The sequence below is a fragment of the Ascaphus truei genome, chromosome 5 (genome assembly GCF_040206685.1).
Source record: "Ascaphus truei isolate aAscTru1 chromosome 5, aAscTru1.hap1, whole genome shotgun sequence".
Taxonomy (NCBI): domain Eukaryota; kingdom Metazoa; phylum Chordata; class Amphibia; order Anura; family Ascaphidae; genus Ascaphus; species Ascaphus truei.
The window spans coordinates 100523122-100548121 of record NC_134487.1 but is presented as its reverse complement, the minus strand read 5'-3'; the positions used below and the strand labels follow the sequence as shown (position 1 = coordinate 100548121).

General features: G+C 41.4%; 1 protein-coding gene and 1 long non-coding RNA gene across 3 annotated transcripts in view; one reads left to right on the top strand and one right to left on the bottom strand.

Annotated features, from left to right (window-relative positions):
- LOC142495185 (uncharacterized) overlaps positions 1-3648 on the top strand; it is a 58054-nt gene extending 54406 nt beyond the window's left edge. Inside the window, exon 4 of the long non-coding RNA XR_012801682.1 lies at positions 3503-3648. This is a non-coding gene — a long non-coding RNA (uncharacterized LOC142495185). The remainder of the gene's footprint in view (positions 1-3502) is intronic.
- GRIP1 (glutamate receptor interacting protein 1) overlaps positions 1-25000 on the bottom strand; it is an 894479-nt gene that overhangs the window by 676402 nt on the left and 193077 nt on the right. The window lies entirely within an intron of this gene.

The window sequence follows — 25000 nt, the reverse complement described above, 5'->3', positions numbered from 1 at the left end:
GAGATTACTCGGAGTACATTAAAGTGAGAAACATGTTGGGATGTAAATCCAGCTCAAACGTTTACCATCCTTAAAGAGCCATTGCCTCTTGGGGTTTTGTTTTGTTTATACTTGGTGGGAAGCTGGGTGTCTCCAGAGCTGAATCGGTTAAATTTCAGTTCTGGGACCCCCTGCTTCCCAAGATGCATACCTTGAAAAAGTGCTGCCAGTAGCAGTCCTGGTTGGGCACCCAATCTGGCTGTTTAAAGGTCCTGTGTTGTCCAGGTCAATATGAAGCTACGAAATTCGTCCTCGCAGTTTGCTATTGGCTCGTGTGACATGGTACCTTTAAACATCCGTAAACACCCGGGCACCTTCTGATCTCAAAAATCTTCTCACCTAGGGGAGGGGGAGGGGGGCATTTTAGTTTAAAAAATGTTTAAAGGAGCAATTCAAGTTGTTTTGTTCCAGCAAGCACAAAAGATAAAAAATGGGAAGACCAAAAATAAAGTGTTTATTGGAACTTAGCAAACATGATGAATAGTACCGAAGCTGACACTGAGTCGTTATTAACTCCTTCAACCTACTAACAATGATAAAGATACTGTATAATAAGACAAACTCTGCACTACACAGAACCAAAATGAACTAAATGGCAGTGATGTGCGTATAAGGTCAAGACTAGGTACTTAATACCTTAAAAAAAAAAGTATTTCAAAATAAACAAGCCTATTCTGGTATTATTTATATACATCAGCGGTGGCCAACTGCAGTCTTCAAAGGCCACAAAGAGGCCAGGTATTAGGGATAATCCTGCTTCAGCACAGGTGGCTCAATCAGTGACTCAGTCATTGACTGATTGAGCCACCTGTGCTGAAGCAAGGATATCCTCAAAACCTGACCTGTTGATGGTGCTTGAGGACTGGAGTTGGCTACCCCTGGTATACTGTACATCAAAGGCTCTGGTAAACTGCATACAGAAAAAATATATGATCATATCTGGTTGCTGCATATAAACCACACACATTTGTCTTGTCTCTCCATCAGGAAAGCCCTGTTTTATATCCAGAACCTCCTCAGCCCCTTTTCATAGAAATATTTCAAATTCATGCTTTTCCCAGTCATGTTTCCATCAAATGGAGAAAAACATATTTGCCAAAGACCTATTATTCGTCAGCAAAGAAGGGTAGGTCGCCGTGTTGGTCCTTTCTTCCATATAGTAACAAAGGAGGGAGAGGGAGTAGGGGATATAATACCTTTTATTGGACCAACAAATAGTTGACATATTACAAGCTTTCGAACCTCTTAGGGTCCTTCATCGGGAACCGTGATGAAGGAACCAGAGAGGTTCGAAATCTAACATTTCAACTACTTGTTAGTTCAATAAAAGGTATCATACCCCCTACTCCCTCTCGTTCCTTTACTACTACCTTCTTTGCCAGCAAAGCATTATGTAGGTGTAAATATATATATATATATAAATATATATATATTGATTGATTGATTGACAGATAAAAGACTGCGCCTAAAAATCTGGTGTTGAATAATCATTAATTAGAGATAATATATAAAAATAACACCCTAAGTGGATAAGTATAATATTATAAATAAAAAATATATATAACAACAAAGAGATGAAATAAAGTGTAACCTAATATAAAATTTTTAAATATATAATATATAAACAATGTCTAACTAGTGATGTAATTTGTGATCAAATAATACATTCTATGAGCCTATATAAAAGACTATATAGTTAAATTAGAGGGAAAACCTGATATGGAGGTGAAACAGATATAAATATATAAATTGTGCATAAATATATTAAATGCAATCAAACCAATATCAAGTCCAAACACCAGTAAAGGTGGAAGTCCACTGTAAAATGTTCCCAAAAATGAAAATGTTTGTAGATGATTCTTAATGCTGGATCCAGGCAGCCGTCTTTATGGCGCCAACGACTTTCCAATGATCTGTAGAAAAAAAGAAAAAAGCGCCCGATCCTAGTGCAATAAGTTCAAAATAGACATTTAATATTCCCAAATATCTAACAAATAAAAACTCACAAACAACAGATATTAGAGAGCGTGTTATGAGATAATACTCATGCACCAGTGGCTGGATACTCAGCTCCTCCGATCGTATGCCTCGTGATGGCGTCAGTTCCACACTACTCTGAGCTTCCATCCAGCAGGAACTCAGGGAGCTATGCAGCCGCTATTGTCGTCCCTCATGAACAGTGCACGAGGATGAATAGTTCGGGGCAAGGCAGGAAGAGGCAATGGAGTCACATGAATGGAGCTATCAGCGAGCTAGAGTCCAGTACTGGGTAACAGGTGAATGCGCTCACACTAGCAGCACTGTGCACACCCTACGCGTTTCTTCACGTCAAGTGATTTCATCCGGGGATGAATATTAGGTGCTAGTCATAGGTATATATACCCACATAATACAATGAATTAAAATATAAGCCAATTAAGCACATGTCATAACTACCTATACTGATTACCTGTGGTATAATGATATCACTATCAATGCTATTGTAATACATATACTAATTACAATTGTATATACCAAATAAAATATATAAAATTATATACAAATTAAAAAAACAATAATATACACATAATTATATAGAATCATACTGCTATCCACCAAACCCAATATGTATTTATCAATCTGGGAAGAAGTACATACTCTGTGAATCAGTATTGAATGTGAATAACTGCATATATATGCTGCATATCTATAAATAAAATCAACCAATAGTTATCTATGTGCAAATATTGGATTAATTTTGTAAATAAGAGGACATGATAAATGAATGGCTGTATGGAACCAAGGAAACAACATACTCCTAACAATAAAAATCAAATTATATATATATAAAATTAAAATTAATTAAAATAAAAAATAATAATATAAATCTAAATTAACATGTGTAGTTGTCTCTGTATAAGCATACAACCATTCAGGGCTATTATCAAAAGAGAAATATAAAACCTTTTAGATGTAAATCATATATATATATATTAAATGACGTGATCCATCCCATATTATAAATGTATAATGAAACATATTCTGTAATTAAAAAATAAAACAAATGAATATTAGCATAAAATATACCTAATCTAAATTATTTATCTAATATATAAACCTAGGAAAGGAATAGATCATCTAAACATACATGTATCTAACTGTCCAATTGGTACCGTAAACATGTAAAATATCTATTTAAATATAATAATATACATGTTTAGAAAAATATCCAACATGACTAATAAATTACCAACAAATATTCTTATAAATAAAACATAAGTAGTCTCAAGATTACATAAATATCATGTTATATATTGTGATAGTGAGGTGAAACTATAAAAGATGAATATATTACATCTATATAAAGATAACTAAATATACCACCACTGCGAATACCTCACAGTGGTATCAATCTAATGATATATATTATATATATAGTTACATCAATAGTTGATATTGACATATTGTATCTTATCTTTCGCAGCAAAGAAAGAAGGAATGAAAAGACCCGAGCTTGTATCCTAGATCACTAGCATCGCAAACATGTCAAGACTGTACTATACAGCCCATTAAGTGTTGATTATATATGTGTATACCTAACATGAATACGAATAACCTATTAGTGTGATTAAATACAGTGTATATTTACAATATGAATAAATATATTGAAATAAATTGTGTTAATGTGTTATAAATATATATAACAAAATACCCATGTGTAATAGTGAATGAATAACTCACTAATAGATTATTATTTTATAATATGTATAATTAAATATATAAAAAAAATATAATATGTATATTAACTCTAAATTATATGTGCTGTGTTGATCAATATATATGAAATAATATGTGAAAAAGAGAAAAATCCCATGAGACAAAATATAAAGGGAACATGTCAAGCATGTTCAACCCAGACCTTTATATGTCATCATCATAGAGGAGGGGAAAGAATGAAGCATAACCAAAATTAAACCACAGTACTGATGTCAATACTATCGTTTAAGCCACCTGGATTCAATGTATTAAGAGTGTAGATCCAGTATGTTTCTCGTAGATTTAAAAGTTTGTCTATCACCACTTAGTAGAGTAGATTTAATAGCTTCTATGCCCATTACCACTAATGTGGCTGGATCTTGATTATGCATAGACTTATAGTGGCGAGATAAGCTATGTGTTTGTAATCCGTGTATAATATTTCTACGATGTTCCAAGAACCGTGTGCTAAGAGATCGCGCTGTCCTACCAATATATATGGATACCACATGGACACATAATGACATAAACCACGAAAGTGGACAAGCAATCTATATGTCCCTTTACTAGATGCACAGACCCATTTGAAAATGATGAAATAGAATTAGTGGTTTTTAGATGTTTGACACATCTTGAGACTACTTATGTTTTATTTATAAGAATAGTTGTTGGTAATTTATTAGTCATGTTGGATATTTTTCTAAACATGTATATTAATATATTTAAATAGATATTTTACATGTTTACGGTACCAATTGGACAGTTACTGTAGATACATGTATGTTTAGATGATCTATTCCTTTCCTAGGTTTATATATTAGATAAATAATTTAGATAAGGTATATTTTATGCTAATATTAATTTGTTTTATTTTTTAATTACAGAATATGTTTCATTATACATTTATAATATGGGATGGATCACGTCATTTAATATATATATGATTTACATCTAAAAGGTTTATATTTCTCTTTTGATAATAGCCCTGAATGGTTGTATGGTTATACAGAGACAACTACACATGTTCATTTAGATTTATATTATTATTTTTTATTTTAATTAATTTAAATTTTTTATTTTTTATATATATACCCTATTTCCTCGATTCTAAGACGCCATCGATTCTAAGACGCACCCTTGATTTAATAAAAAAAAATTGGGGGAAAAACCCCCACTATATTAAATGTGCAGAATTTTTTTTTTTTTGAGAGAGAGGAGAGAAGAGAGAGGGAGGGAAGAGAGAGGCAGGGGGAAGAGAGAGAGGGAAGAGAGAGGGAGAGGGAGAGAGGGAAGAGAGAGGGAGGGGAGGGAAGAGAGAGGGAGGGGAGGGAAGAGAGAGGGAGGGGAGAGAGGGAGGGGAGGGAAGAGAGAGGGAGGGGAGGGAAGAGAGAGGGAGGGGAGGGAAGAGAGAGGGAGGGGAGGGAAGAGAGAGGGTGGGGAGGGAAGAGAGAGGGAGGGGAGGGAAGAGAGAGGGAGGGGAGGGAAGAGAGAGGGAGGGGAGGGAAGAGAGAGGGAGGGGAGGGAAGAGAGAGAGGGGGGGAGAGAGAGGGAGGGGGGGAGAGAGGGAGGGGGGGAGAGAGGGAGGGGGGAAGAGAGGGAGGGGGGAGAGAGGGAGGGGGGGAGAGAGGGAGGGGGGGAGAGAGGGAGGGGGGGAGAGAGAGGGAGGGGGGGAGAGAGAGGGAGGGGGGAAGAGAGAGGGAGGGGGGGAAGAGAGAGGGAGGGGGGGAAGAGAGAGGGAGGGGGGGAAGAGAGAGGGAGGGGGGGAAGAGAGGGAGGGGGGAAGAGAGAGGGAGGGGGGGAAGAGAGAGGGAGGGGGGGAAGAGAGAGGGAGGGGGGGGAGAGAGAGGGAGGGGGGAAGAGAGAGGGAGGGGGGGAAGAGAGGGAGGGGGGAAGAGAGGGAGGGGGGAAGAGAGGGAGAGAGAGGGGGAAGAGAGGGAGAGGGAGGGGGGAGAGAGAGGGGGGAGAGAGAGGGGGAAGAGAGAGAGAGTTGGGGGAAAGAGAGGGAGTTGGGGGAAAGAGAGAGGGAGAGTTGGGGGGAAGAGAGGGAGAGTTGGGGGGAAGAGAGGGAGAGTTGGGGGGAAGAGAGGGAGAGTTGGGGGGAAGAGAGGGAGAGTTGGGGGGGAAGAGAGAGAGTGTGGGGGAAGAGAGGGAGAGTTGGGGGGAAGAGAGGGAGAGAGAGGGGAAGAGAGAGAGAGGGGGTAAGAGAGAGAGAGGGGGTAAGAGAGAGAGGGGGAAGAGGGGAGAGAGGGGAGAATGGGGGGAGGAGGGGAATGGGAGAGAATGGAGAGAAGGGGGAGAGAGATTGGAGGGAAGGGGAGAGAATGAAAGGTCACACACACACACACACACACACACACACACACACACACACGTGAATAGCAGAGGCAGACGGAGGGCTTGTGGGGCATGCAGCAGCCACACACTGCCGAATGAATCTCTCCTGTGTGGGACGGCACTTCCAACGAGCAGAGCGGGGGAGGAGGGGGGCTTGTGGTGCATGCAGCCAAACATACACTGCTCTTTTGGGGACTAGCTCTTGGAGCAAGGGGGAGGGGTGGATTGTGGTGCCGCCAGCACAGCTGTTAGTAGCAGAGCCAGACAGAGGGCTTTTGGGGCATGCAGCCACACACTGCTGAATCAATCTCTCCTGTGTGGGGGCGGTAATTCCAGCAAGGGGGGGGGGGGGGGGGAAGCGCGGGGCATGCAGCCGAACATACACTGCTCCTTTGGGGACCGGCACTTGGAGCAAGCTAGGGGGGAGCGCGGGGCATGCAGCCGAACATACACTGCTCCTTTGGGGACCGGCACTTGGAGCAAGCTAGGGGGGAGCGCGGGGCATGCAGCCGAACATACACTGCTCCTTTGGGGACCGGCACTTGGAGGGAGGGGGGGTTTGGTGGCGAGTCGCGGGACATACAGCAGGACACACTGCTCCTTCTGTGTGGGGGCGGGTGGCAGAAACGCAGGGCAAATGCTGAAAGCTGCTGTGGCTTCTTCTGCAGCGCCCCCTGGCTGTTTTTTTTGTGGGTTTTTTTCAATACATCGATTCTAGGACGCAGTCCCTATTTCAGCCACGTGAAAAAGGGAAAAAAAGTGCGTCTTAGACTCGAGGAAATACGGTATATATATATATATATATACATAGGTTGCAGACCTGCCTAAGACATGCAGATGAGCACACAGCTATATTTGCATATTTGCTTTCCTGTGGAGGGTTTTTGTCACTTTTTTTACTCACCATAACTTAACTCAGTATTATGGTTTAGCCTATCCCATAGCCTCTCTTGCATTCCCAGTAAAATCAACCCCACACTGATGAGACCCATCAAGGTCGAAACAGCTGTCTGTGGGTGGTTTTCTGGGTATGCACCTTAACCCTGGCTGTGCTCAAAGCTGTGACCATGCAGCAAGCTTAAGCCTATAGGGAACCATGTTAAAAATGGTTATTGAGGCAAAAAGTGACACTGTGTGCTCATTTGCCTGTCATTTCCCAGAATCCCTTGCTGCAGTGGAAGTGCTGTATGCTGGGTGATAATGGGGAAAGGCGGGGTTGCAGACCTGCCTAAGACATGCAGATGAGCACACAGCTATATATATATATATATATATATATATATATATATATATATATATATATATATAATTTGATTTTTATTGTTAGGAGTATGTTGTTTCCTTGGTTCCATACAGCCATTCATTTATCATGTCCTCTTATTTACAAAATTAATTCAATATTTGCACATAGATAACTATTGGTTGATTTTATTTATAGATATGCAGCATGTATATGCAGTTATTCACATTCAATACTGATTCACAGAGTATGTACTTCTTCCCAGATTGATAAATACATATTGGGTTTGGTGGATAGCAGTATGATTCTATATATTTATGTGTATATTATTGTTTTTTTTAATTTGTATATCATTTTATATATTTTATTTGGTATATACAATTGTAATTAGTATATGTATTACAATAGCATTGATAGTGGTATCATTATACCACAGGTAATCAGTATAGGTAGTTATGACACATGTGCTTAATTGGCTTATATTTTAATTAATTGTATTATGTGGGTATACATACCTATGACTAGCACCTAATATTCATCTCCTGGTGAAATCACTTGACGTGAAGAAATGCGTAGGGTGTGCACTGTGCTGCTAGTGTGAGCGCATTCACCTGTTACCCAGTACTGGACTCTAGCTCGCTGATAGCTCCATTCATGTGACTCCATTGCCTCTTCCTGCCTTGCCCGGAACTATTCATCCTCGTGCACTGTTCATGAGGGACGACAATAGCGGCTGCATAGCTCCCTGAGTTCCTGCTGGATGGAAGCTCAGAGGAGTGTGGAACTGACGCCATCACGAGGCATACGATCGGAGGAGCTGAGTATCCAGCCACTGGTGCATGAGTATTATCTCATAACACGCTCTCTAATATCTGTTGTTTGTGAGTTTTTATTTGTTAGATTTTTGGGAATATTAAATGTCTATTTTGAACTTATTGCACTAGGATCGGGCGCTTTCTTCTTTTTATATATATATATATATATATATATATACTGCACCGACACACTTTATTCGAGCAAATACCCAGTATGTACCTGGCAGATACCTGGAATGCGCCGCTCCTCACCTCTGACAAGCCCCGTTGCGTTTGCCTTCCCAGCCTGGGTTCATGCCTGGCTGACGGGCGGCTGATCTGTTAAATGATAATGATTAGGATTTAATAGGCTGCAATGCTTCGCGTGTCTACCAGATGGCATAATTTCATGAATTGTAATGCAGTATATATATATATATATATATATACTGTGCAGTATTGCAGCCAGCGGGACTAAAATGCTCCAATCCCTGCCTGGAAAATACCTCAATGCACTCGGGCAGAAAACAGTCACAAACCTCAATACACCCGGGTATACCCGAATTCGTGGGACTAGCCGAGCTCGAATAAAGTGTGTCGCCAGTGTACACACACACACACACACACACACACACACACACACACACACACACACACACACACACACACACACACACACACACACACACACACACACACACGTATCTATGTACATATATTTACACACAGCATTAGCTAGTGATCTGTTAAATCTTCGCATGCTGATCATTTTTCGCTGAAGTGGAGAATCCCCTCTATGCAAGAATAATATTGAAATATACACCAGACCATGGTCATTTCAATTGAGCTCAGGTTTTCTAACACAGATACCAGTTAATTCTAGTTCAGTCTACAAATGCTATGGACAAAAGATACATTGAGATACCTTTTTTCCAAGTATGTCCTGGGAAGGCACAGGGGATACCATTTTATTTGTATGATCCTCATGACCACACAGAGTGCAGAGCAGTCCAGGTGAGAACTGAACCCACAATCATGTGCATTCAAGATACTTGAATTCACACAATACAGCTTCACACACCTCAGAATAATCAACTCAGGACACAGCTTGTTGCAAAATAAAGAGGAGGAAGGTACTCCATGGATGTCACGCTGGGAGTTGCAAATCCATTACTAAGTTAGCCAGAAAACCATAATGGAAGCACCGTTCTCTATCTTACCAATACATCACTGAAACGTCCAAAAGACCATCATAACCACACCCAAGATTATGAGAGGCAACATTACCATATGATGGGCAGCATTTTCCAAAGTAAAATATTATAAAGCATTATAGAAAACGTTAGATCCGCAAGTTACTACAAAGTAAAAATAAAACATTCTTCACATGAGATAAAAGAGATGAAAAAACTTTAATGTTTACTACTAAAGAAGTCTGTAAAGGGGTTAGTGAGAAGGCCAAAGACCGTGTTTAGTGTCTTTCACTCTGCAGAGAGAGGTTTAATGAGCATTGTGAGCTGATGTGTAGACAGAAAAACCGCAATGAGTGCCTTGCTTTCTGCTCCTCATGAGGTACAGTACTTCATAAGCTCATTAAACACCAACTATAGCCATCACTGCATTATCAAATGAATTTTACAGTGATTACCAACATTCATTTCATCTTAGAAAATATATACACTTAGGGGGTTATTTATTAAACTGGGATAGTGCCGATTGGGTTTTCTGTGCAAGGTGCCCTGATGTGCAGGATCACAGTTTTATTAATAATCCCCTAAATGTCCTATAAATATGTTTTGCGTTTAAATTAATTTGACTACAACAGTTTTAGTCTAAAATATAGAGATACCTGTGTGAATGTCATTTTATTATATCATATTTGAGTGTAATCATATCTGGGGTTATTAAATAATGTTTGAGCCAATGTAAACTATGCTAAGTAAGACAATCTGGCTATGTTTGAGCTACAAATATTATAATGATATCTGACAGGAGTGCTCAACAAATATAATTAGAAATATTTTTAATAATTGTATTTAATACAGTTGAAAATGGTCTTACCAGGGCTCACAAATTAATTACATCAAAGAACATCAGTTATATGACTCAGGAAAATCAAAGCATGATTTAACAATGACATGTTCTATGACATTCCGTTTATGGGGCTGATAGTTACACATCGTACAGATAGGAACCCTGACATTGAAGAAGGTAAACCCCATTTCAAATCTCAGTGTCTGTTCTCCTTGTGACATTGGATAACTCATTCTATCTCCCTGTGCCTCAGACACCAACATTTCAATTGTAAGCTGTGTACACGGTCAGAGTTGTAAAACAAACAAAAAAATGATTATTTAGCATATAAAGAAAGCGATATGTCCCTGAATGAGTGAACGCGGGAGGTAAAGATGTGGATAGGTGTATGAAAACTGCAGAGAAAAGAATTAAGAAAAAAAATGTAAGTCCTGTAGAGTTAAACTGTGGCTGTTGTCCCCTGTAATATGTATCGTATCACTTAATGTTCATTTAAAGATGCAGTATTTATTTCATGGCTTTTGCCTTTCGTTCACTCAAAAATAATCAATGGTCTCTAATCTAAACAGATATTTTTTCAACTCACTACTGGATTTAAGGAAGGAGATATGTTGGCCAGTACACACACAAAGTCCATCAAGAATATTAAACTGGAGATAAGATAGCTAGGACATTTAATCTCCGACAACATTTCTGTACACATTATATATATAGCCATGCCATGTCTGGCTACTATTCTACCCTATCCTGACATGTCAGGTCTGGTAACAGCAGGCAGTGATACGACAATCACGGGTTTTCCACACTCAGGCAGTACCCTTGAGGACAGGGGAGGAGGTGGGTTCAGGTCTGTATTCTACCCAATCCTGGGTTCAGACCTGGTACACCCCCCCTACTGTACTCAAGGGGTTGCATCTCCTAATTGTTAGTTTGTCTCTACCATTAGAGAGACAAGGTATCACACAAGGCTGCTGTGTACTGGCAGGCCCAGGTTCTCTTCCCTTCGGGGGAAAGTGATTACCTACTCCCCTGGTTCTGCTAGAGGATCAGGGAAGAGCTAGGACTGCTGCAGGGGCCCTTGACCCATAGTGCAGGTCCAGGGAACATCTGAAATTTGAGAGACCAGAGCTGTGACTGCATTGGGCAGAAGTGCCTAGAGACTGTGCTGGGAGCAGAAGAATAAACCAGTTCCTGTTATATATACCTCCTGCTTGGTGTATAATCTTTCCGGGGGGAGAGGAGTGTGTAATCTTTCCGGGGGGAGAGGAGTCTGTTCTACTGTGGGAGATTACCTTCATACATCTGGAAGCTACAGCAGATGGAGGCGCTGCGTACCATGGAGTAAATGTCGGGTATGTACCCCAGAAGCCTGTTCTGTAGTCCCCACAAACACCGGCGGACACCTCAGCCTCTTGTGAGCCAACAGGTATCATGCACCATACACCCTGTAACAGGGGAATCTCACATAGGGTTGGGGAAACACCGTTACATATATATATACATATATATATATATATATTTATTATCACAAGAATATATAAATGTATATATTTTACACACAAATGTAAACAAAAGGTGTGTATATATGAAAAAACCCACAAACATCTACGTAATTTTTTTAATACATAAATAGTACAGCTAAACCCCGTTATAACGCGGTCCTCGGGGTCCACCCCGAGACCACTGCGTTAGTAACGGGGTCGCGCTAATTTAAAAAAAAAATGGCCGCCACGCGCCTGATCGGGAGGGAGGGAGTGAGGAGGGAAGGAAGGAAGAGGCCTGCACAACATGCGGGCCCGTCTGGCCTCTCTGTGGGGCCCGCTATGACGGGCGCCAGTTAATTAAATAAATAAAATGTTTAAAAAAAACGGCACGATTCATCCCTCCTCCCTCCCAGCCCCCTCCCTCTCACAGCCCCCTCCCTCTCACAGCCCCCTCCCTCTCCCCTCCCTCTCATAGGCTCCTGTCTCTCAGCCCCCGGCAGCAATGTGGTGTGTGTGTGTGTGTGTGTGTGTGTGTGTGTGTGTGTGTGTGTGTGTGTGTGTGTGTGTGTGTGTGTGTGTGTGTGTGTGTGTGTGTGTGTGTGTGTGTGTGTGTGTGTGTCTCTGTGTGTGTGTCTCTGTGTGTGTGTATCTAGTTGTGCTGCACCGCAGATGCCTTTCCTATCTGAGCTTTCAGAGAGCTGTGGATTCCTTAAACAGCCTGTTGAACGAAGCTTGAGACAAGTTGCAGATAAACACGGTAGGGTGGGGATCAAGAGGAGGGGCCTTCATGATTGGGGGGGGGGGAGGGGGTTGGTTAAACGTTACACATTTTTGTGGAAAGACACAGCTGGTAGAAAAAAAAACAGGTCAGTCCTGTGACTACTGAGAAGGCATGCAACTTACTATCCTGTAATGTTTAGCAGTCCCCTATAGTGCACAAACTCATTCTTTATCGGTTTGCAAAGGACGAATGCATTGGGGGTCCTTCATGCTGTAAAATTCTCGCATTTTTACTTGGTACCAAACATGTATGCAGGATTGTTGTAGGGTGGATTTAAATACATGGGGTTATTGTACATTACTTAGTCAGTGTGTGCAGTGTGAGCAATGTGTGTGTCAGTGTGAGCAGTGTGTGTGCAGTGTGAGCAATGAGCAGTGTGTGTCAGTGTGAGCAGTGTGTGTGCAGTGTGCAGTGTGTGTCAGTGTGAGCAGTGTGTGTGCAGTGTGCAGTGTGTATGCAGTGTGAGCAATGAGCAGTGTGTGTGCAGTGAGTGTGTGCAGTGTGTGCAGTGTGAGCAATGAGCAGTGTGTGTGCAGTGTGTGTGCAGTGTGTGTGCAGTGTGCCAGTGTGTGCAGTGTGAGCAATGAGCAGTGTGTGTGCAGTGTGTGTGCAGTGTGTGTGCAGTGTGTGTGCAGTGTGTGCAGTGTGAGCAATGAGCAGTGTGTGTGCAGTGTGTCAGTGTGTGCAGTGTGAGCAATGAGCAGTGTGTGTGCAGTGTGCAGTGTGTGTGCAGTGTGCAGTGTGTGTGCAGTGTGGCAGTGTGAGCAATGAGCAGTGTGTGTGTGCAGTGAGTGTGTGCAGTGTGTGCAGTGTGCAAAAAAAAATTACAAAAAATGTAATTTTTTTTTTTTTTAAACGGGAGCCACGGGAAAACCGCGTCATAACCGAATCGCGGTATAACGAGGCGCGTTATAACGGGGTTTAGCTGTATATAGTTCAAGCTTTCTTTCAAAGTGTGTGACTAGTATGTTCAAAAAATTTTAAATGCAAAAATAATATTTTTTTAAAGTGTGTTTTGAGAAATCAGTGCGCTACATCTTCAAACTGCATTATCACAGCTACCACTGGGCCACTCCTTCTCCTCCTGTAAGCACCGCTAACTTCACTTCATTAGCCCTCTATGATGCTAAAGTGTGGAGCAATATAACAAACCTAATGTTTGTGAGCAGGAGGTCGGGCTTACGGAGGTCCGGTATCCATGTTAACAGAAGACATCTGGCAGAATTCCTCAACTGCCAAAGTACATACCAAATTGCTGACCTTCTTGACAGTGAAAATATAGTATTACACCTAATAAAACAACGATGAACAAAAATCTTAGACACATTGTAGATGCTCAGAGAAATTTAGAGATGTGTTAATATCGTTAATGCAAAATTGGTCTGTAATACGGTGACATTATTGCAATATATTTTCTTTCATTTTTATGTGACACAATTAATTGTCTGGGTCCATTAGAAGATCATGAGACTTAGATTTCCAAATGTCACCATACTCTCTCCTTATACAGTAAATGCACACCATGCATCTCAAATTGTCACCAGTTTTCTATTTCATTAAAACCAAGTGAAGAAAATCAATACCATAATAATGTAAGTTCTACAATCAGTCGGGCTTCTTACCACTTCCCATTACAAGCTTACAATATGTATTCTCCAATGTTTTTAAAATGATATAGCACGGTCCTGTTACTCTGCCCTTGTGGTTTAGGCGAGATTGGAAACGGTGAGCATTTTATGATAGCCTGTCGGTTGTACTAAAATGATGATCACTTGTCACAATTCAGTCTGAGCTGTGGGTCTCTGCTGATATACTGTACGGTCTGTGCTAGTCCTTTTTTTTTTTAATGGCTTATTACTTCTGAACACATGTCAAGGTTGTGTTTACATGTCCATATTTAGCTAGAAATGAATTGGTTTCTCAGGCTAAATTTGCATATAAGCACATAAGAATATTCATTAGTAAAAACTCTGTCGTGGGAATGTAATATGTCGCAAGCAAATGGGTGCAAAAAAAAATGAGTATTAAAGTAACGACATATAATGTTCAAAAACGTTAGTTCGCAAAATAAGCTTTTATAAAAGAATAAATAAAGTAAGGTAGAAATAATGCCTTTAATGGCTAACTGACGTTTATATATATATATATATAAATATATATATATATTAAAAAAGTGTTGATCGTCAGGACTGATCCCAGGCTGCAATAGAAGCCAACATAGTGTGTGTGTGTGTGTGTGTGTGTGTGTGTGTGTGTGTATACACCGCAAACAGGTATTGGCCCTAATATTATTTATCACTTTATATTATTATTAGAGTGTTAACTATTGATATATATCAATTTTATTTAGAATAGCGCTACACAGCGCGCACTTTTTTTGTCCCTCATCATGGCGCCGCAACGTCACATGGCGTCATGTTGCCATGACAATGGGACGTCATGACCTATGACAACGAGACGCCCAATGACGTCCCATTGTCATGGCAATGTGACACCATTAGACATCTCTGCGCCGTGCAGGAAGAGATGGCGAAGGACAAGGTAAGAGGTCCCGCACCACATGTCCTGCACTGAGCCCCGCAGTATTCCCTGCCCATCATTAAAACAGTTACATTTCTGTCGTATTCTGTAAAGGCAGAGGCCGGTAGTGTGCTCATTACTTAAGTAATAATCCCCGAAGAACAGGGCATTACAGGCCAATAATGCCCTGGCTGGAAGTGTTGAAGGCTCGAAGCGAAGCCGAGGGACTTTAACCCAGCCAGGGCATTATTGGCCAGTAATGCCCTGTTCTGAGGGGATTATTACTATTATAGGCTAAATGTAGGCTTATTTTTAATTTCTTTAAATTTTTCATAAAAAAGATACATTTTTCTAGTCATATTGATATTTTGCTTTTACTGCAAGTTTATTAAAAGGACATTGTACATACACGCAGCCCTCTATATACACACACTCTGCAGTCCCCCCTACACACTGTGCAGCCCCCCTCCTCTACACCCACAAAACACACTGCAGCCCTCCTCCACCCTCTACACTCACAAAAACACACAGCAGCCCCCCATTACACCCACAAACACACAAAACACAGAAAAACACTGCAGACACACACACACACACACACCAAAACACACTCTGCAGCCCTCCTCGACCATCTACACCCACTGACACACACACACACACACACACACACACATACACACTGCAGCCCCCTCTACACCCACTACAGAAACACACCAACAAAGCAGACTGCTTCCCCCTCTACATCCATAACACACACACCAGCAGCCCCCCTCTTCACCCACGGCAGCCCCATGTAAACCCACACACTGCAGACACACACACAAAACACTCTGCACCCCTCCTCCACCCACAAAACACACACTGCAGCCCCCTCTCTGCACCTACAAAACACACTGCAGAGATACACACAAATCAACAAAACAGACTCTGCTACCTCTACATCCACAAAACACACACCAGCAGTCCCCTCCCTACACCCACTGCACCCCCTGTAAACCCACACACTGCAGACACACACACCAACAAAACACTCTGCACCCCTCCTCCATCCACAAAACACACACTGAAGACACACACACTGCAGCTCCCCCTCTACACCAACAAAACACACACAGCAGACAGACACCAACAAGACTCTGCTGCCCCCTCTACACCCATAAACCACACACCAACAGAAGACACACACACAGACACACACACTAATAAAACACTCTGCTGCCCCCATTACACCCACAAAACACACAACAGACACAAACCTTTCCCTTCGCTCTCCTGTGCGGAGCTCTCTGTAAACAGGGAGGGGGAGGAGTCAGTGCCTTTGTTGTGCCTTCTGTCCAATCACCTCCCCTGTCTAAGAGCACATTTCACTCTTTGTCAATGAAAACTGAAAGTTGATTGGCTGAAAAACATGGCAGGATGCCAAAAATTGCAGGCCATTATTGATTAGATAATTAGAGAATTTTAACAAATCAGAGAGCAGGGATTTCAATAATTCCCGGAATTTACCAGCTTTAGCCTATAATTACTATTATAGGCTAAAGCAGTAAAATTCCGGGCATTATTGAAATCCCTGCTCTCTGATTGGATAATGCCCGGAATTTTAACCAATCAGTAATGCCCGGAATTTTAGCAGCTTGCAAAGTGCAGTTTTCAATGTGTTTATTTCCAGCCAATCAGCTTTCAGAACAGCTGAGACAGGGCAGGGGATTGGTTAGAATGAAGTACCAGCTCTGAGACAGGGCAGGGGATTGGTCAGGAAGTATCAGCCACAGGTTTACTCCTCCCCCTCCCGAGCTGACTGAGATTTTTCTGAGCAGATTCAGTTGAATTGTGGGGGTGGGGGGTGGGGGGTGTCTGCAAATAAGTAAGTGGCTGCCTGCAGTTTGTTTGTGGCTGCTGTTTGTGTGTGAGTGTGTCAGTAGCAGTGTGTGTGTGCTGTGCTGTTGTATATCTGTGTAGAGGTGCTGTGTGTGTGTATGGAGCTCGAGTGTATGTGTGTGTCAGCAGCAGTGTTTATGGGTGTAGCATGTGTGTGTCGCAGCAGTTTGTGTGTGTGTGTGTGTAGAGGTGCTGTGTTGTGTATTGAGTTGCTGTGTATAGAGGTGCAGTGTTGTGTGTGTGTGTGGGGTGTGTGTAGAGGTGCTGTGTTGTGCTGTGTTGTGTGTAGAGGTGGGGGGGGGGGGGGGAGAGTGCACAGTTTAGTAAGTGGCTGCATTTTTGATTGTGTGTGTGTGTTGTGCTGTTGTATGTGTAGCAGCAGTTTGTGTGTGTGTAGAGCTGATGTGTGTGTATAGAGCTCCAGTGTGTGTGTGTGTGTGTGTGTGTGTGTGTGTGTGTGTGTGTGTCAGCAGCAGTGTTTATGGGTGTAGCATGTGTGTAGCAGCAGAGTTTGTGTGTGTAGAGCTGTTGTGTTGTGTGTGTGTGTAGAGGTGCTGTGTTGTGTGTGTAGAGGTGCTGTGTTGTGTGTCTAGAGCTCCAGCGTGTGTGTGTGTAGAGCTGCTGTGTGTGTAGAGGTGCTGTGTTGTGTGTGGTGTGCTATTGTGTGTGTGTGTGTGTAGCAGCAGTTTGTGTGTGTGTGTGTGTGTGTGTGTGTGTGTACACAGAGGGGGCGGCAATGTGTGGATATAGATATCTGCAGTGTAAGCGTATACAGTATACAGGTGGTTTCATGTATTTACCATTTTATTTTAATACAAAAATTTATTTAACTATACAAAAGTGTCTATTATTGATGAAATAAGCCTACATTTAGCCTATAATAGTAATAATCCCCTCAGAACAGGGCAGTACTGGCCAATAATGCCCTGGCTGGAAGAGTTGAAGTTCCAGCCAGGGCATTATTGGCCAGTAATGTCTGAAACAACGATTCCATTTGAAACAAATCTGAAGTGGAAGTGATCTGTTTAATGACTGAATGAATACTTTAAAAGGAGTACCCACGCACATTTACGGCCATAATCTGCCATTTCTCATTTTCCCATTTTTAGGGTCTTATTCAACGCACTACCTTTAAAAACTCAAAAAGCACAGTGAAAATAAAAGCAAAGACTGTGAACCACTGTGGGTCAAAGAAGATGTCAGCCGTGACAGCCTTCCTTTCCACCCCAGCAACTCCACATTTTAGTACCGTTTCTCCTAGCAGTCAACTTAAAAGACTCTAAAAAATTTGAGACTCCGTAGGGAAGCAGGAAATGGGGAATTGATTTCCATTTAAAAAATAAAGCGAGGATCCAGGTCAACATTTGACCACATAACACGCCTAAATGTGCAATGACTGAATAGAAAGAAGAAGATTCTACAGTCAGGAGAAAAAGAATACTTTTCTCTCATCACAATTTTGACATAAGTAAACCGACCTGAGAGCTTTGTAAGAGAATGTATGCATTATAGATGTTGCTTGTGGCTTTTTTTTTTTTTAATCACATGGAAGTCTATGTATAGGTATATTAAATCTTTTACATTCTGTAGAACTTGCTTTCAAGCAGATACTACAGTATAAAGGTTTTGGGCTATTTTCCTATTTTCATGTTTTCCCAAATCAACCATGTTTATTGTTTCAATCTTAACACCCACAGAAGTAGAACAGAAAAAAAATAATAATTTGAGATTATCCTGAATACCAAGGTGATCTTTCTCAAAAAATCTGTATTCATTCACAGCTTTAATAAGACTTCAATAAGTAACCTGGTTTAGAACATGGCAGCCAGGAACTGAGCCAATATCAGAATTCATGGTAAACATAACTCCATCTCGTCGGGAATGCCAGTTTCTGCCATTACTATGCCTAACTGAGGTACTAGGCTGAATCGGCACTATAGTCACTAAGCTATTTATGCATAACAGTGTCTGTGCGACAGTGGTAATAATGCAGGGTGAAAGAGCAATGACTAATTGAGCAGTTCATCTTGCACAGTTCCCCGGGACATCATTTGGAGACCTTAGGAATCAGATGTTTGTAGCAAAAAATGAATAATGGCAGTGCACTCTACTTCCTAGCTGGATGTCATTTAGCAGAGCCAGTCTTAAGGCTAGATCCACCAAAGTATACAAAATCATAGCAAATAACGTAATGTTAGCTAAAACAGGAACAGACGTTATTTTACCGGAGTTAACACTTGTAGTAGGCAACAGGCCCCATGTAGGGGCCACAGCCTCACATGACACACCATTCTGACACACCATTCAATGGCCAGAGAGGACGAGTCCGGAGAGGTGGCAGATAGGAAGAAAAGATGAAGAATTTGAAGAAATATTAATTGGGGATTAATCAAGGCTACTATCATGTTTGCGACCGGGTCTTCGAGAGACATGGATGCCGAAGGATTACAGTACACCAAAAGGCTCTGGATTAGGCTTCGAATTTAATTTTTCGCATCACAGTTTGTTTCCCCGTTTTTTTTTTTAGTTCATCAGTTAGATAAAAAAATTTTTTACGATTGTAACTTTTGGGCGCTTTGGCAGTTTGGATTACTACAGAGGATTGGTTCCAGGGGGTTATTGATCCTGAAGGCTGCAGAGTAGCGCAACATGGATGAGGTAGGAGGTTTTATTCTATTATAACCCCTTTGGGTACCAATGAGACAGTCAAGAGGTTAGCCTAGTGGTATGAATATATTAACCACTTTGTGGCACTTGGAGGCCAGCAAGACATGGGAACAGAGTCAGGTACGGCTATAATCAGGGGTGCGCAACGTTTTGACCCTGCGCCCCCCGCCTGCTCACCTCCCGGCTCACACCCCCCCTCTCCTGCTCGGCGGGTTACCATGGCGACGCATCACCGAAGACCAGGTAAAGGAAGCTGCAAAGGCCTTGCGCGATCCCCCGGCATTTAAATGCCTTGGGGGAGAGCGCAGGACCTCTGTAGCCACCTCGTCCCCCCTTAAAAATCTCCCACCCCCCTTGGGAGCGTACCCCCCACTTTGCACACCCCTGTCTTAAATAAAATTATTCCTGGCGTTATTCTTAACTAGGTTTAAAGTAGCAATCCATGCTGCGATTTTTTTTGCTATTTCTTTTTAAATGGCATTGAAGCAGGGGGTTTCCGGAGCTGAACCCTGTTAGTTTCAGCTCCGGGACCCCCTGTTTTTCAAGATAACTCTGAAGTAGGTGCCGGTAGCTGCTCTCCTCAGCTACCAGGGATCACGTAATGGCCGCTGTTCAAAGCTCCCGCGCCCTGTGAGCCAATAGGAAGCCGTAATGTCATTGGTGCGCAGACATTGGTGCGCGTAATGTCAGCAGGAGCTTTAAACTTTAAAGCCCAACTAGCCAAGCAGAGCGGCTACCATCACCTACCAAGGAGGTAAGTATCTCCAGAAGCAGGGGGTCCCCAGAGTTGAAATTAATGGGGTTCAGCTCCCGAGACCCCCTGCTTCAATACTATATAAAAAAAATCGTCAGCAAGGTTTGTTCCTTTAATGAATATGGTATGCATACCATGTAGGCGTATTTTCCTATCATTTAAACGGACGTCCGTTAGAAATAACGCTATGCTTTTTACGGGAGTAAAACCGGGTTAACATTATGTTATTTGCTTTTGTGAATACAGCGTTAATAAATAGGATAACAGAGATTAGTGCATCAGTTGTGAAGATAATCTTACTGGGACATACATTGCAACTGCTATAGACTAGACCTATTAAAAGCATTAGACCTCACTGTATAGAATATTTTACTGCTCACTTTTATGTTGACTATACATACGAGAACAGAAGTTAGAAAATGTTTCTGGTTGGTTGTCTGTCATGAATATGGATATTTCCGGAGTGGGGTTATTTGTAGGATTTTAAGAAATGTAGTATTACTCTTCAGGAAACACATTAACGGACAAACAGATACAGCCTTATTGCAATCGAGGGCGAAGAAATTCTGTCACTTTATATAAACATGGCCAAATGATATACCATCATTATTCAAATGATATAGAAAATATCATCAATTTGACTGAAAAATGTAGAGCTTGCATCTTAAATTCAAGAATTCTTGCTCAATGTGCTGTCATTTTTTTTTTAAGAATATACTTACCCTTAGTGATATTGGTTCATCACTTAAAAGTGTTACGAATATAACCGGGTTACCCGAAAAAACGATGGGGAATTTGCCCTGTGGTAGGTGTTTGCCATGCAAAATGCTTCATCGGGATAGGAAGCATTTTGCTTCGAGTGGTTCACATGAGGTGTTCCCCATTGCTCACTATGTAACCTGCAACGTAACACACATGATCTACCTCCTAGAATGGCCTTGTGGCCATATCTACTGTATATTGGGAGGACAAAGGGACAATTTAGGAGGAGGATTTTAGAAAGTGCAAGAAACATGAGGATAGGTTTTGACAAACAGTGTGTCACATCACTTTAAGACACAGCATGGACAAGATCTATACTTAAATTCTTGTTTTTACTATCTTGCTGTACGTGCATATCTCACCTTTGCTTGATACCAACTATATACTCCTAAATACTATACTAAAAGAGTTTTCGCACTTTCCTTTTTTGTATTCATTCTAGACCTGTGATGCTGACCCATTATCATTGAACAGCAGCAGACTAATTTTTCAAGGGAGGTGTTATATTCTCTTGTTTTGATCCCTTTTTATTTTACCTCACCACTTGAGTTGATTTACAGTAACTCCCTACTTGTTTGCACTTTTACACTTGTGAACATATTCAATATTTTAAGTTTCTGGCACACCAGAGGTTAATATGAATTGCAAGTTGTATCTTAAAAATACAAGGTATTGTTTTTATGGCAGGTTGGCCTTGGTCTGGTTTTCTGTGTTTGTCTAGAAGGGAGGTTATCAAGGGCCAATGACTGGTTTTAAAAGTGGGGGTGAAAGGTGGGCCAGCTAGGTAGCTATGTGTATTAACCCTTGTTAACACAAGTATATTAAAACTCATTAAAAATGGCATTAAGAGTTTAATTTAAAAATAAAAAAGGTAGTATTATCTAATACTACAGAACTGATTTATTGTTAAAAAAGCACACATGTAGGATATTGCTTCTATTGCTCCTTTAAAGGGACAATACTAAACACAGACTATTGCTTTGACAGGCTTGATAGTGAGTACAATTGTATCAACATTTCCTCAGGGAAACTCTGGCATTTCTATATATTAATTTGTTGTTTTTTGTCTCAAATAGTGATATATTGCATAACGTTGCATTTATTTTGCTCCTACATCGGTATGGTGCTTCATTATGTCCTGTGAAGATGGTCCTATGTACCTAGATTGTAAACTGAACAAGAACAATAACACAGGAATAGAACAGGTAAACTGTAGGTACAGTACAGACAGGAATACTGGCCAACAGGTGAACGTTCCCATGAATCCAGTCGGTGACTAACATTGGCAGAAGAGGTTTTGAAGAAGAAAATAAGAAATAAAACATTTGTCAGATAATTCTGAATAAGCCTTCATGGTGAGAATATACCTTGATACAGTGTGCAGATCCATGTGCGGTTTCTGTAATTGTTTGCTATAAAATGTAAGAACCCATGGACATTTTCTCATTAGAGCTAATGGTCAGCTTTCTTGTGGCAGAAACTGCTGTCCACTAGGTACTTTGCTGAGCCTGGGTTTTTGAAGTAGTATGTGTATAGTTGACCTCATAAAAACACAGATTTTGTTGTTGTTGTTCAATGTAAAAGTCGCTGCTGCATCTGTTAAAAAGATGCTCCAGTAGACAATACTGTATAAAGCTTATCATTTGTCTCTGTATATGCGTCACCTTTTTACCCAATAAAGAAAAACCCAGAAGCGGTGAGAAATCCTGCTCTACAATTAGGGCGCTGAGCTAATGAGTGAATTTAGAACCCTAGGGGTGCTGCTAGGCAGTAATTGAGTTTGAATGAACTGTGGGAGAAAAAGAACTCCCTTGTGGCTGCAATCGAAACCCCAGCAATGTAAAAAAAGAACCATTATTTAATGTATATTTAGTAAACTTGTTCTAAATAAGGCGAAGAAAAACTTAAAAACAATAAAAAATTAACAGAGTTTGGTGTGTGCTTCAAGATTGTGCAAAAGGCAAGCAATTACAGCCAAAATTGGCATACTAGTATCACACACTTTAATAAATTGGATATACCTTAATTGCCAGTTAGATGGTTAGTCTGATAGATCAGACCAGGGATAGCAGGACACACGTGAAATGTGACTAAAGCAAGGGTGGATCTGCCACACTAAAGCAAGTGTGGTGCCACCTAACTAATCAGTAAAATGTTTGACAAATGTTTGTTTTTATTTAATTGCAATGTGATGTATTTTATTTTGTGAATTTTTTCTTAGGTTGCCCATTCATTGCCACTGTGGTAATCCTTGACCACATTGTGGGCATAGCTTACCACAGTGACAATCAATGGTAGTTGCCCCAGGGAGGGTGGTTAAGTCTACTGGGTAGGAAACGGGAGGGAAGGTTAACCCCTGAATTATCATAGCGGTTAACTGCTAAAGTGATTAAGGGGTTACAGGCCAGTAGTTAGTTTTTTTAAAATTTTACGGTCAGTGACCACCGAAGAAGCGGAGGACCAGAATGATGAGGACGGCCTCCATCCTGGCAGGGGTAAGAACAACTTGTATTTACTATATGCTGGCTGGGTAATGTTTTATTTTTAATGGGCAAATGCTATATTATCCAGATCTAGATAATATGGCTTTTGCCCATTACTGTATATGTAGTGGGGTGGGGGAGGTATTGGGGGTGGGTAGTAGATTGCCCATTCATTGCCATTGGGGTTATCTGTGCTCCCATTGAGGAAATAGGTAACCACAGTGGCAAATCAATGGATGTATTGGCTAGTATTTTTTGTTGTATTGTGTTTTAATGTTTATTTAATTGGTTATTTTTCATTTTTTTGCATTACAAATGGCAAAAGCTTTATTAGCCATTTGGCTACTAGTACTTTTACCCATTTGTGTGTGTGTGGTGATGGGGGTGGTGGGAGATGGGGGTAGTTTCTCCAGGGCTGGTTAACCCCTTCATTACCATAGCGGTTACAACCGCTAAGGTAAATAAGGGGTTAACCCTTCCTGCAACCCTCCTGGGTGTCCTAACCACCCTCACCGGGGCAACTACAGTACACCATTCACCTACCCCATTAAAATACCAGTACCCCCTTAATTACCTTAGCGATAGTAACCGCTAACGTACTTAAAGGGTCATTGGTGTTTTAATAGTTGGGCTTTGGCCCTTACATGTTTGGGTAGAAGAGGAGGACACATTCATCCTGGCAGGGGTAAGTAAAACATTAATTTAATATGTTGTGTTTAAATTGGAAAATGCACTAGTAGCCATATTTGGCTACTAGGGCATTTGCCCATTCTTTTGTATGTGTGTGGGGGGGTGGGGGGTAGTTGCCAGGTATGGGTGGTTATTCCTCATGGGTGGGTAGTGGGGTGAGGTAGGGAATTAAGGGGTGAATCCCTCCCGCAACCTTCTTGCTAAGCCTAACCACCCAACTTGGAGCAACTAACCCCTTCACCAACCCCCTCTACCCCCAACAAACCAGGTAGTTTGGTTTAACCCCTTCGTTAGCTAAGGTAATGAAGCTGCTTTTTAAAATTTGAATGACATAGTATTGAAGCAGGGAGTCTCCGGAGCTGATCCATATTAGTTTCAGTAAACAAAAGCAGCAAACAAAATAGTTCCCAGCACTCAATAATGGAAAAAAATGTTAATCAGCAAAAATGAACATTTTATGTGCAGGCTTATAATCACAAAAGGATATACAAAATGGAGAATGTGGGAGTAAACAATACTCCAGGTGCTAATAGACACCTGAGGGTAGAAGGGTGCAATGGAGGATAAGGAATGGGGAAAACGAGGGGAGGGAAAACAATGGTGGGGAGGGAAAACAAAGGTAGGGAGTGCGGAGGGAGGAAGGGAGTGGGGTGTGAGAGGGTAAAAAAACAAAAACAGGGAGGATGAAAATATTAGGCAAGTAGAGTGGGACAACGTTTCGGGGATGAACCCCTTCTTCTGACCGTTCCCTACAGTCTGTGAGACCACAGGTACTTCCCTCTCCCTTGATCCTAACCCCCAACAA